The following is a 14,757-nucleotide window of genomic DNA, read 5'->3' on the forward strand; positions in this document are numbered from 1 at the left end:
CACTAGACATGATTTTCTTTCGAACGAAATGATATTCAGTGGTCCCAGATTCATGTGAGTACTAAAAGTTCGAGCATTTCAGTACTTTCAAACAATGGAAAAGAACTGCAAAGTATAATGATTAGGACTTAAAACAGTTTAAGTGAAATTAGAAATATGACACTACTATTTTAACAGTGAGATAATTAATTTATGATATAGCTTATCAAGAGAAATATGAACATTTTGAAGGAAGATTTTGTTCCCTTCCAATTAAGATTTAGTATCTACCTCTGGGAGAACCCTCACTCTAACACAGGAATGCAGAAAGCATCCTGTGCTTGATTCAGGAGCTAAACCAGGAGTGTCTAATGGCATCTGAGATGCTCTAGGAGGTGTGATCTGATCTCCAGATGCTGTGCAAGTACAGATCTGTCTTTACAGCAGTGGCACACCTACTTGTCCTGGATGTATGTTTCAAACCCTGCGGCACCCAAACTGGCACAAGATGCTCACGTCTGAGTACCTTGTACAATAGGAAATGGAGCTGGTCTGTTAGCAGTTGGACTTCCTGTATTGTTTCCTAACATTTTCAGAAGAAAGTGAAAACCGGATTGCATTTCATTTTTCTGTTCTATAATATCAAACTTGCAAATCCATGGAGAGAATCCAGTAACTTTATTTTTTGAAATTTTCAAGAAGGCATATGAACTTGCTTTCTCTGAAACATTCTTAATGGGTTTATTCTGTGCTGCCTAATAACAAAGATAAATTTAAAAAGGACATGCATGTAAAACTGTTTGAATCTAACCTTCCTTTTTTTTCTTCCAAGCCTGTTCAAAAATCCTTAACTAACTAGCTATCTAATGACAAAACTGACTAAAGATCAAGTAATGGACACATTATTTTCCTGTTGCATTTCTTATCTGGATTTTTTGGTCATTCCTGAGTAATGCTATTCATCCAGGAGAGGTCTATGAAAGTGGGAGTGTGCTACACACAGTGAGCCAGTGACAAAGAGAGAAGCAGTAAATTCAAGGCTTTTTTGGCTATAATGTGCTGCTTTCTAGATAATGGTCTCTCTTGGTGTTTTAATGAAAAGCAAACTTATCATTAAGAAAGAGCTCCATAAAAACTGTCTGTCAAATATTTTAAGCTTCATTAGTTTAGATTAATGACTTACTTGATATACATGACAATAGGTGAAGCAAATCTTTGTTTATTTATTGACAATTCAATGTAACTGTGACATGCACAAACAGGCTTCCTCCTGATTAGTTCCATGTTTTAAAGTAACTTTGTGTTATAGAACTTGTTAACTACAGTATCATTTTATTGAACTCTGCTCTGTGAATGATGTGATCTACATTGAAAGGCATCAATATTGCAGCCATTCCAGGCAGGCACTGGAGCATTATGTACACAGATTGGAGTAGATATCTCATTGTTCAAATCCATGGACCCATAAAATGTCCAGTTATTGAGACTGCACAGAGAGGACAATGTTTTATTTCACAGGATCTGTGATGGAAGGTCAGAGAATGAAACCTGAACTAAGTGTAAGGTTCAGATTAGTTTCACGGTTTTGCAGAAGACCTCCCTGAAAGTTCGGACTCTGAAAGCTCCAGTTCTTTCCCAGAGATCCATGGCAAGGGTTTGTAGCACACAGCGTAGCACTCCCATGAATAAGTAGTTGGGGAGTAATTTCCAGTATGAAGCTCTTGTAAAGTACAGTGAGAGGGAGAGAGAGAGAGTGGTAGAAACTAAGTTATGTGAGCCTTTTATAACAGAACAGCTTTTCCAGGAAATGCTTGAGGAGTAATGGTACAAAGATGTTGAATATTGATATGTGTTTTGCTTGTATGAAATAATTTATATTTTCTTTCATTTGCAGTTTGGAAGCTGTAACTGTACAATTGTGGTTCTCCCTTATTAATACCCCTGAAAACGCATAGCTGAAAGTGGGTTTCTTTAACAGTAGCTATTTTAGGCAGAAGTGGTCATGTTGTCTCTTGTTATGCTGCTTTCATGCTTTCGATTATAAAGATCTATTTTTAGTGACTTGTAAATTCGCCAACTTGTTTGGGCTGATATTTTACAGATTGGACGTTGACTTTAAGTTACAATAATTGGAAAAAGCCAACCAAAACCTTTCAAATGTTCTGACATAAAGATCAAGGTCAAGGGCAAAGAAGGGGTCAAAGAAGGGGTCAAAGAAGGGGAATGGGAAAAAAAAGTCTTTGTCCAATTTGCACACTGCTGGGTGAACACAAGTGTCCTGAGTCTCACTATTGTTCTGTTGCTGGTAAAAATGACAATGCAATGGCAAACTGTTATCTCAGGGCTCCACAGCTGACCTGCAAGAACTACATTGCTGCTATTTGCTCTCTGCTCAAATCCCCAAAATTCTTCTCTACCTCTGTTGTTTGCTTCCACAGGACAGAATTTCCTCAATTTTCTTTTCTTATAAACACTCAATGGGTCACACATAAAAACACACAGGAGAAAAGCTAATAAAGTAAAAATATGAAAACAATTTTTTCTCCTAAAATGTGAAGGAAATGTCTTCAAGAAAATATGTGGGTCCAGCAGTTAATCAAGTTATAAAAGGAGCATTCACTAAGGTGATGCTACTGGAGGAAAAAAAAACTAAAAATTAATTGTGTCAACATTTACCGCAGAAGAGGCCAGAGAGATTCTTACTCCAGAGCTACACTTTTCCAGAGGATAAACCCTCAGGATTGTTTCCCTCAGGAATTCCTAAGCAACTGAAAAAAGCAACTACTGAACTACTACCTGTGAATAATAATGGCCTTTAAATGATTTGTGTTACCTGAAGAATGGAAAGTTATAAATATGACATCAAAATTTTTTAGGATTTTCTAGATTAACTCAGACAACTATAAAACAATGAAATATATTATATAAGAGTAAATTTGTAGAAATATTCCAGTTTTTAAGAACAGAGTGAGTAATAAGATGGAAAAATATGATGTACTAGGGAAAAGCCAATGTAGCCTTTGCATAGAGAAGTCATGACTCATGTATCAGTCATCTTCAAAGGAGCCTCTGAGCATATGGTTCAGGTGAAAGTATAAGAAACAGATGGTAGGAGTGGGTAGATGGTTTTCAGAAAGAAAGGAGCTTAAACATATTCTACATGTGAAAAATGTGCCATTCGACATATTCATAAATGGATAGCACTTGAATGATAAGGAGAGAAAAATCTGAAAAGGATCCAGAATTATCTGGGATAATCTAAAGCTGATTATGAGAAGTTGTCAAGGAACTCAAACTTACAAGTATATGATAAAAAGATAGATGAAATTAAATGTTAGTAAGTGGGATGTAAAGCCTAGGAAAAAAATAACCTATGATTATTAATATAGGATGGCCATCAGTTTAAGCTGTTGTTTTGAAGAACAGTTTGCAGTAGCTTCAAGATCTCTTTCCCAAGTGGTGGTAATTAGAGTTCAACAGTGTCTATAAATGTAACTAGAATTTGAAGAATAATTAGGAAAATAATTAGGAACCTAACAGAATGCATAATCACGCCCCAGTGTATATTATTAATCTATTAATATTTCAAGATTTCATTATTCTAAATTTAAGAGATGAAGCTTGTGGCCCCAAGTATGCAATAGTGAAAGAAAAAGGTATAATAGAATTACCAAGGATCCAGACAAATACAACAAAAATAAGCGGACATGTGGATTGTCCATAACAAACCTACAGAGCAAATTTAAAAAAAAAATCTGAATTTGGGAAAAAAAGGTAACAGAACAAACGAGATTTGTAGAATGGAGAAGATCAATAGCAAACAACTCTTCTCACAGTGCAAGTAATATTACCAAATGAAATTGTCACAGTGGGCTTTGAAAGACACTAAAGGTAGACCTTTAATGCACAAAAGGTATGCTTTTAAAAACAAATTTAGAGGGGGATCAGAGAAATTCAGGCAGGCTGGATACACTGTTGGCCACCACACCTGATGAACTGTAACCTCTAGAATAAGGTAAGCACTGGCTGTTGGCTGGCTCACACTGCTGACACTGCCTGATGGAGGTGTGGGATTGGACTCACCTTCAGTGTCGCCGCTTCTGGCTACGTGTACATTCAACACTGAGAAATGAGGAAACTAAAAAATTATTACTTTTATTAAAATTCCTCTTTAAATAAGGATTGTGACATTTATTGCATACTGGTCTGCCCTTTTCATCTACTGCAATGCTCTCCCATTCCAAGTCCAGGAACAGTTTGGGAATAGAGCAATGCTGTCTAAAATTGTGGCTCTGGCAGAACTTTTCAGCAGTTGCAGCTGTCTGGTGACTGACGCAGGGAACTACAAGAAAATACTGGATCAAATAAAGCCAAACTCCCTTGGACACAGCCTGGAGAACACTTTCCTACCATATCTTGGCTTGTGTGCCAAGCATATCTTGCAGGCAGATATCCACGAACATCCTCCTGACTTTGAACTGCGTAGCATCAGCAGCACAGTTGTAGCCAACTTATGATTGTTAGATGACAGCATGTTTTCCATACTCTGCTCCTGGTTTGGGGGTCTCAGACCCCTTGCTTAAAGAAGAACTAAACTCCAGACCATCTGGTCAAATTTGCGCACCCAACCAAGAGGACGTACAGCCATAAAATGTCAGGAAGTCACATCAAATTGGGATTTTCACAGCTCATCACTAATTTTACTACAGCACCTGGGAATCTGATTCAGGAAAGTACCAGGAACTTGCAACTTCACCTAAAGTCAGGAGGATTGTGTAAGCTACTATATGACGTTAAGTACTCTGAGAGATCTGATCTTCCCGTGTCTCAAATTCTGCCTGCTAATCAATGGAAATATTTGTTATCACCTATGTGAAACCACTCTGGCTATTGCGTAATAGTCATGCCACTCTTCAGCTCACAAACATGTTGTGAAAATAATTAATTAATATTTATGTGTCACTCATTTGTGGAAGTAATGAGTGTCACCGAAAAGAAAAAAAAGTATTTTTCTGTCTTTAAATCTTCATTTTAGCAACAAATATGACCAGATGTTGCAGATAGAAAAGGAAAAAAAAAACCAGAATATTGACTAGATCATTCTTAAGATTATTTTACATGTTGAATGAGGTAGGTGGCATGTAAGGAATTATTTTTTAATTGTATAATAAAAGACAATAATAGAAAAATGCACACACAACTATACAATGTTAATCCCAAGTCTGACATTTCCTAACTATAGGGGGCTAGCTTTGAAAACCTGTTTTTTGAATGTGTGATTTGTGTATAACATAAACTATGAGGTTTATATCAGCATTTATTTTTAGAAATTTTATATATATATATCTCCATCCCACACTTTCAGTGGAACATTTTATATAAGTTGATAATAAACATATTCTAAGGCAATTTTAGAGACATTCACATTTTATGGGTTAGCCCATCCAGAGTAGTACTCGATATCTGCATAATAATATCATCACATTGAAAGGAAATAGGGAGTTTGATGGTGGATGGGTTATTGCAGATCAGTGAAAACAGAAATATTGGTTTTCTCCTTCATATAAGGTCTATATTTAGTAGAGTGTGACCATGCCATCACACCATACAGAAAAATTGATAAAAGCAATGCTGTACAACCAGACTACTTATCTTAAAACTAATTCACTTTCTATTATACCAAAGTGATGACAACAATGTTGTATAGGAATTTTTAATATTTCTAGACTATGCTTCCATTGCCAGTGTCATGGACAGGAAGAGCATATACTCTGTTTCAACAGGTAGAATCTGAATAACATTATTTGTACTTAGAAAAAAAAATTACAATCACAATAGCCCAGAGCAGAACCACAAAATCTGCTTATAATTCACCATTCTCCACAAGAAATTTGCTTCCTTCTATGACATCATAGAAGATTCTGTGTTTCAAGAAGAAGAAAGTAGGGCAGAAAAAACACGTTCTTCAGCTCCAAGGTGCAGTGAGAAGAGTGGTCATCTGCTGTTTTAATGCTTTTGTGTCATGTTGATCTGAAGGAATTCATGTTCTCAATGCTTCTTCAGTTTCTCAGGCAGCATAAAAAAAAAATTCTTCTGTCCTTCAAACAACAGTCATGAGGGAACCTTGTTTATCCCTGTAGGATGCTGTTAATGAGCTTGATGAAGGGTCAGTGAATAGGAATTTTAAGGTATTGTGTTTAGAGTTTTTTTCCCCTTAAACTAATAACTGCAATCTATTCTTTTTTTCTCTAGTCACCTTTTATGTGGTTGGTAGCTATTTCATATCACAAGCATCTGGAAGATAAATGTTCAGAGCATGAAACATTACTTTCATCCTCTATCCATGCTGCAGATCATACATCTGGGTTAATGCTAATAAAATAATCTGTATGTAGAATCAGGGAAATAATGAGAATGAACTACTTTCAGGTCAGGAACAGATATGTGCAATTTGCCTTGAAAGTTTTATATGGTGAAGGGCTTCAGCTGTGCAGGCTGGGCACGGTGGTTTGGTCCTGGTAATCTTGGCACTTCTGTGTCAAAAGTACTGTCCAAGCCTGATATGCTGTGCTGTTTGCCATATAGCTGTCCTTTGAGGCAACATCTGGGCTGAGTCCCTTCACTGAGCTGCTGGTATTGTTTTCAGCAGGTACCAGCACCAGCAGGAAGGCACAGAGATTCCCACATGGCAGAGGTGCAGTGTCTCTATTCAGAGGAAAACAGGTTTTTCTAGCTTCAGCAGATACAAATTTCCTGATCTCAGAAGCAGTAATGTTTATATCCCTTTCTAACTTAAATCCTGTTTAACTGAATTTAAAGCACACTTACTGCCAGTATAAATGCATGATCCTTTTCAAATCCTACTAAAGCACTGGTCTCAGTGATTTCTCTGGCATGGAAAGAGCCAAGGGAAGCTCAGTGCAGATTAGGATGTAGATCCTGTCTGTGAAAGAATGATCTCATGGACCAGGCAACTGAGACAGAAGTGTGTTAAAAGGTCTGGCTCCTCTCTCTATTGTTTTGGGAATGTTTCTGTTCCAGGATAGCACAGGAAGAGAGCTTTAGATATAGCTAGATGTCTAAGACTTATCTGTTGAGATGTCTATAGACAGATAATTTGCCCAACAAGACTCAATTCCAGACAAATAAAACAATTTTCCTTCAACTTGATAACTCAATATGACAGGACATCCATGAATGCCCTTTACTCTAAAGGGAAGTGAAGGTTGGAAGGCTTAGCCACGTAGAGGTGTAGATGCACAGCGAAAGTTTCTAATGCCAGCTCATCATCTGTTTAAATCAGCGTGACATCAATGCCTTCAAGAAAACAATGTCAATTTACAATAATTAAATATCTAGTGATATATTGAAATTAAGGGATTTCCCCTCCCCATTATTCAGGTGCCTAAATCAGCTATCAAACTAGGAGAAAGGAAAGTCTTCCTCTTAGAGGGTGACTCTGAGTCAGAACCTGACCTCGCTGTGCCAAATTTCAGCCCTGTGCAGCCTAATCCTATCCTTTTGTCAGATCTCACAGGACCTAATCAACTGCATGGAATATACTAGGCACTTAAAGCTGAGGGGTTGATTTATCCCATAAGAAAGGTTTTTGAGTGGAAATTATGTTAAAGCTTCTCTTTGGTCAAAGAGCATAAAAATATACGTCAGCCAAAGAGGGACCCATTTTCATGGCCTCTAATCAGGTGAATAATCATGCTGAAACCTGCAGACTCCTGTAAAGTGGCCTACTGGATAAAGACCAACATGTTTAATAAATTTTATATAAGGTTGGTTTGTTTTTTTTTCCCATTGAGAAAGAACAATAGAACACATCTAATTCATTTCGGTTTTTAAATGAAAGAATGACTCAGAAGCCACAGTCTGATTAGCAAACAGGAAATGGAGAAAGACCTCTGAGTTGTAACTTTGATTCAATATTCTACAGATAATTTCTTTGAAAAATAGTGGAAACAGACTTTAATATTAATCTGTCACTTAAAGGATCTAGAGACAACAGTAAGCAGTATCAATGAAATTCATCTAGTGACATTTTTTTGTTGTCACAGACTAAAAATCCAGAGATTTGGCAGAAAAAAGGAAAATACTCTAGGTTTTCTTACTAAATTATGAAGTTGCAACACTTTTATAGATTATACTGTAAGGTAAAAAATGTACAATTTCAAATTTAAAAGCTCAGTTTTCATAAGAGCTCAGTTTAGCTTGGTTCACTGATCCTACCTTGCTGCAAAAATAAATTTTGGCAGTGCTTTTGTCAAACAGGATGCTCAGTACTTTTCACTATTAAAATTCCCTGCCACTAGAACACAGACACGTAGGAAGTGTGAGATCTTTAGAACTTAATCCAAAGGTTTTTAAACTCTCCTTATATTAGCTTGAGTTTATCTTTATTAGAATATAACATTTGTTTTATAAAATATCAATTAGTAGTCTAATATAACTCAAATTTCTGCCTCCAAATAAAATGCTACAAGAAAAATACATTGTTCCATTGAGACAGTGAATAAAAACAAATCTCAAAATAAGAACAACTGGAGGTATCCCATGAGAAAGAGTCTTCTGAATCGATCTATTATTTCACAGCTTGAAATGTGCTACTATTGTACTTCCACTTGATTATATGTCTTGTTATCACTTACTCCAGTTGATCCAAATTGAGTGCTTCTGACATTTGCAAAGTTACTCCTATATTCCATTGCACAGCAGGGAAAACCTTGCTAATGAAGAAATAAAAAGTAGAAGAAATGAATAAATATTTAGTTGATGGTAAAGAGGTACAGTTGCTGGTACTTAAATGCTGAAAATAAAAAAAAAAAAACCAACATAAGCCACAGTAACACGCTTGTTCATGTCCTCTAAAAAAGGATGCTAGAGGTGTTTTTCTCTGTGCCACAGGGCACTTTCATTTCCTGATTCTATTATATACTAAGTGGCCACCTGAACCTGCCAATGAACTTGTTCTATTGTGTTTTTCTATTTTTAATCCAAAAGGAGTAAACACATTTCTCATCAGAGGTGTCACACACTGCTCTACATTTGTGAGATTTATGAAGGTGTCACTGAGTTATTACAGAACCATTCATTTATAAATAGGTGTCCATTCTTTGGGAAATCATAAATGATAGGAGTATTGCCACCATTTCACAAAATCTGTATTGTAAGAAGGATGCCCATATGAAAGGTTTTTTTGCACTACACTGGTCTAATTTGTTTTTTTGTCACTCCCCCATTACTTCAAGGCTTTCTCTCTACTTTATGGTTATGTTCAACCAGACTCATGTACTGGATGGTCAACGGTAGTACAGCAGGGAATGTGACAACTATTTCAAAAGTCATGTGTACATAGAAAATAACCCCTTTAAAATGTTCTCTTTAACTAGTCAGGTTTGTAAACTCTGATTCAGCTGTACTGTTCTGTATACTTTTTTTTCATGGTTTTTAGAAGTTGATGTAGGGGTATACTTAGTAGATGTTCTTCATTAAATACCTACCAAGCCTACCCAGGAGTGAATATGAATGCTGCTGTAGCCATATGACAATAATATCTCTTGCAATCTCCAGTCATATTTCTCACTTGGGAAGAATCCTTAATATATCATTAGTGTCATTTTAAAGAAATTTGAGAAAAAACTTCTCTTTCCAATCATGAGGAAAACTAGTCTAATAGGAGAATTGCTGCAGAGACATGAGAATCAAAGGCAAATTGTAGAGAACAATATAGGTGTTTTAAAGGGTTCAGAAAAAGCAAAAGAAAAAAAGGAGAAAGAAAAACATAGCATCAGCATCATCTAAATTTACAGTTCTTTTAAATGTCATATGGGATATTATGGCAATGTAATTAGGTTGCATTAAAAAAGAATGAAGCACTATTTCCTGGCTTATTAATCTTTCTTTAATGTTCATTTTGTATATTACACATCCTGTCAGAGTTTTCACTATTCAAATATTTCAAATATTATTTTGACAATCACCAGCACCACAACCCAGAAGAAAAATATTTGCTTAGAGTGTTGGATGTCACTAGGCTTTGAGTATGTCTCCTAATCATCTAAGCTAAAATGAAGAGTCACTTTCTATGCTATAGGGTGAGGTTTTTTGGTTTGTTTTTTGTTTGTTTGTTTGTTTGTTTGTTTGGGGTTTTGTATGTGTGTGTGTGCGTGTTTCATTTGCTTTGAAAGAGGGAAAAAGCCAGAAGAAAACTCCAACCACTTACTTTTGCAGATGTCATCTAATTTCCATTTAAATATAGCATAACGGAATGGTTTGAAGTCTTTGAACTCTTCAAAATTGATTTTCATTTGATATAGAGGAATAACGATTGTATCTTTTTACAACTGGTGCCTGTCATTCTCATCTATGTCCTCATCAAAGTTATGATTTTGTTCTGACAGCAGGAGCTTTGTTCCACTTTTGAAGTCCTCTTTCACGCATGTAGAACATTGTGTTAGAAAAACAAATGCCTTCACTCTGGCACCAACTTTAACAGCCAAGAAATAACATGAAAATCCATGTACAGACTCCAAACAGCAAATGGGATTGATTGACATATGTTTAAAATAGATCCTTTTCTGCACTGATTTCCATGCCCAAACTTTGAAGTCTAAGAAGCACCCAAGGGTATGAAGTCTGCCTGTGCTCCCAAAGGAGGATTGTGCCTGCAAGTGTGGTGTGTTAGATGAGAACTTCCTACTCACCTTTGCAACGGACTACCCTTAGATACAGAAGGATTCTCGCTTCTTATGCTGAGATGTGTTTATAAACCTCTGCAAAAAAATGTTTTGGCAAATATCTTCCAAAAACATAAAAAAGCTCTTTGGATCTTCTGTAAACATAGAGGGGAACAGAGGTTCCACAGACTATCTGATAGCACAACTAAAAGCACAGTAAACCAAATGTAGCCAAATAGATTTAATAAAAGGCAAGAGGGGAATTTTTACTGATTCATCCATTCACCTTCATGAAGCCATTCTCCTCTGCATGTCTTCCCACTGGCTCCCATTCATTGCAGAAAGTGTAGATCTCTTTTTTGCTGCTTCAGTGCTGTGCCACCAGTTCTCTGCTTCTCTCCATCTCCATCTTCACATTTAGGTCTATCTATACATTTTTATTCTTCTCCCTTCTGTGCATTTTTTTTTTGCTGATCACTAGTAGAAAGGTTCCTCCTTAGCTGCGTGCATGAAAATATTACCTTTTCTTTGCTCATGTCCCTCTTAAAAGACTCATCTCCTGCTCTATCTAGCAGAACTGTTATTCATCCACTAAAAAAACAAATCAAACAGTTCCAGTGGAAATGTGCAGTCACATTTCAGCTGTTAGTCAGGATCAAAGAGAGAAATCCCACTACACTTGTCTGTCTCTCTTTTTCTTACTCCGAAGACAAGAAGGTAAAGCTCTAATAAGTATACCAGAAAAACACAAAAAAACTCTCACAAAGATTCCTAAGCATCACGGCATTAAAAGAGTAAGTCAGCAGTACCTTAACTTCAATCCAGTTTTTCTTAATTGTTTTGTGTTGTAGCAGGGAATAGGTTTTAATAATGCCTGGATCTATTACTTACTTTTCCATCTGAACATATACCAAGGTTCTCAGGGCACAGACAAGTTTCTTGTTCTGTATAGATCTGCTCAATAAGTAAATAATAAATGGTTTAACCCAGGGGCATTAATGGAAATCAATGCTACCCTATTTTTAACGTGATGATATCAGCTATGTTGTGATACTGAGTTAGATATGGGCAGATGTCAGAGTCTCTTATTAGTAATATCCGATAGATTAGACTTTGCTCAAAACATATCTATGGAAAAAGACCTAGGGTTTTTTGTATAGAGTGTATGGTGTATCTGAATCTTGGTCCGTCCTGTAGTTCAGTAACTGACATTTGATGCACCACTCCCACAAAGTGGGTTATTTTAATTAATCATTATTATTATTATTATTATTATTATTATTATTATTATTATTATTATTATTATTATTATTATTTCTTCTCTCACCCGTATGTAACAGTAGTTTGCATCTAGTAAGGGGATGGTGATAAGAGATTTTGCATTTGAATTTTTCCTCTTGACCTTTGAACCTCTTGGAACAACAAATTGCTTCCCTTTATTTTGTGGAATAACACCTTTCTAACTGACACAAACTCCCTGGGGGGGAGCAGGAGGAGCTGATAGCAACCCAGACCAGTTTTCATCTTGTGGTGCTGTCCTGAATAGAGTATCTTTAGTTATTATAGCAGTATACAAAACCAGTGACCTGAGTACAATAGTTGTGACCCATAGATTGCACTGTCAAGGAATTTTTCCAGGATACAGTGAGAACTGAGTAACTAGCAGTGTCTTATTTGCTGTGCTTGCGGACAGAGAAAACCTTGTGGGTGTGACTTAATAGAACTAGTCCATAACTTGGAGAATTAATCCAGATAATTAGAGAGCATGGTGTCACATTCCTCTGTGCAAAGGGAAAAAACATTTTAAGAGACAGGATTCGCATACCAAAGTACTACTACTAGGTAATGCCTACCCGTCCCTGTAACCTATCCCCACAGGGTTTAGGAAACATACAATGCATGACATGTTGGGAGTGATGGTCTTGTCATTTTTGGACCATTCTCTGAAGAAAACACAGACCTGCAAAAAAGAAGCATCTATGTCAGCATTGATGATACCAAGGTCCAATATCACTGACAGAGATGATTTTCTGATATCTGCACAGCGATGGTGTTGCAGGAATCACATAAGGAGGATTGCAGGCCATCTGACTGCTTGTCTTTCTACTTTGCTTTTGCAGTCCTAAACATTTCCATTAAAACTGACATTCAAGTGAATAAACAGAGGGTTTTAAATCTGATGTGCATTTGTTACCTAGAGAAAGAACCTTGGTGTTATTTCTGCTTACAGACTTTTGCAACTACACTGAAGCAGAGGCAGAAAGGGAGGGTTTACAAACTCACTGCAGGTTGTGTCCGTGTGTCTAACAGTGGAGAACACATACTTTGTGTTGCAACGTGGCCCCAGAGGATACTGCATCATCAGTTCAGACTGTGTGTGACTCACACAGTGTTTATGCACATCTGAACTATGTACATTTTAATTTATTGAGGAAGTTCACCATACAACCTACTGGAAAATAAAAAAGTCCATTATAAGAAACTTGGACTTGAAGAGCATTGGGACTGAGGCTGAGCAGACAACTGGCAAGATAATCGAGTGTTTGGTTCCTTAGGTCATCCACAATTCAGATGTTCAGGCGTCTATAGAAAGTTATGTTCTGCAGAAGTAATATATACTGTAAATAAATCAAGATAGAATGAATTATTTAGTTTCTTTCTGATATTTAGCAGCACATTGCCCATCAAATTTAGTGGAAGCAGCACTTGCTCAGTGGAAAAAACCTGACTCTTCTCTGTCTCAGCTGTGAGACTAACTGTATCTGAATTTATATATATAATGTCATGGGCCTTTTGAACCCCTTTTTTTCCCCCCTGTGATTTCAGGGGTCCGTGGGGGAAAGGGGTTGATGATATCATACTGCCATCTGCTGACCACTGCCAGAAAGTTTAACCTCAATGAGGAAAACCCAAATCCTAACAAATGTAGGATTTAACTTGTAAAGTGGGTGAGGAAGGGGCAAGAGAACAAGGTCAGGCAGCTGCCAGGGCAGGGGCACATCAGCAGCTATCTCTCCCTCCCAACCCTGAGCCTGGGTTGCCTCTCTTTCCGCACAGCTCCTTAGAGAGGTGCTGCACAGGCTGGCTTTAAATTTAATTATCGTGAGAGCTCATTCATTCAGCCACTAAGAGAACCTGAATATGCAGAATGTAGAGTTTCTTTTTTTTTCTTTTTTTTTCTTCTTTTAAGAGAGGCTTAAATACAGTTTCCATGGCAGTTAATCCAACTTTGACCTAAATTAAATTTCAATGTCTAAAAATTCATTCAGCCAGAGAAGGACAATGCTTAGCCCTCTCTGAACGAGGCACAGAGCTGTGTGAGAACATTTCTCCTTCCCTGTTTTGCTCTTTGCAGTAGGAACCTATATGATTGTGAACCCAGTTGGTGCTGCTGAAACATTTGCCAGGGTGCCGGAAGCAGCTCAGTGACCTTCCTAGGAATCCTGTTCCTACACATGGTGCACTCAGGGCATAAGGATTTGGTGACATATTGCAGCCTCACAAGGCAAGGCTAGGAAAGGCAACCATTCAAAAATATCTTATTTCTGTTTTGAAATAAAGATTAGTCCATTTTATGTCCTTCTGAGGAAATAATATTCTCATTGATGATCACTCTCATAGAACACTCTCTATTTTATGACACTATCAGTACAAAACAAATAATTCAGATATTATGGCAGTATTTTAGATGATACCTAGTATCAAAGATAGTATCAAAGACTCTCTCACCATAGTGGTGCTGAAGAACAATAGAGCTTTTATAATATAAAAAGAACTTTCCCTACCTGTTATCATCCTGATGGGGACATAGTGCCTGTTTCAGTCCTGCCCCAATAGTGGCAAATTACTTTTAACGTACTATATATTTCAATGATATCTAGTTAAGATTTCATTATGACATCTCAGTATAAAATATAATGTACCATTTCTATGATGTTTTGCTAAAACATTACTGTGGGTGAGATTTTTCACATTAACCACAATTGCAGAAATGACTGATGTTTAAATCTGAAGGCAATTTTAGTCATTATTAAACTTCATTATAAAATAAAGTATGTGGGTGGAATTGTGGTTTGATGCTTTTGTAATTTGC

The sequence above is a fragment of the Manacus vitellinus genome, unplaced genomic scaffold (genome assembly GCF_001715985.3).
Source record: "Manacus vitellinus isolate BGI_N305 unplaced genomic scaffold, ASM171598v3 scaffold_1_pilon, whole genome shotgun sequence".
Classification (NCBI taxonomy): domain Eukaryota; kingdom Metazoa; phylum Chordata; class Aves; order Passeriformes; family Pipridae; genus Manacus; species Manacus vitellinus.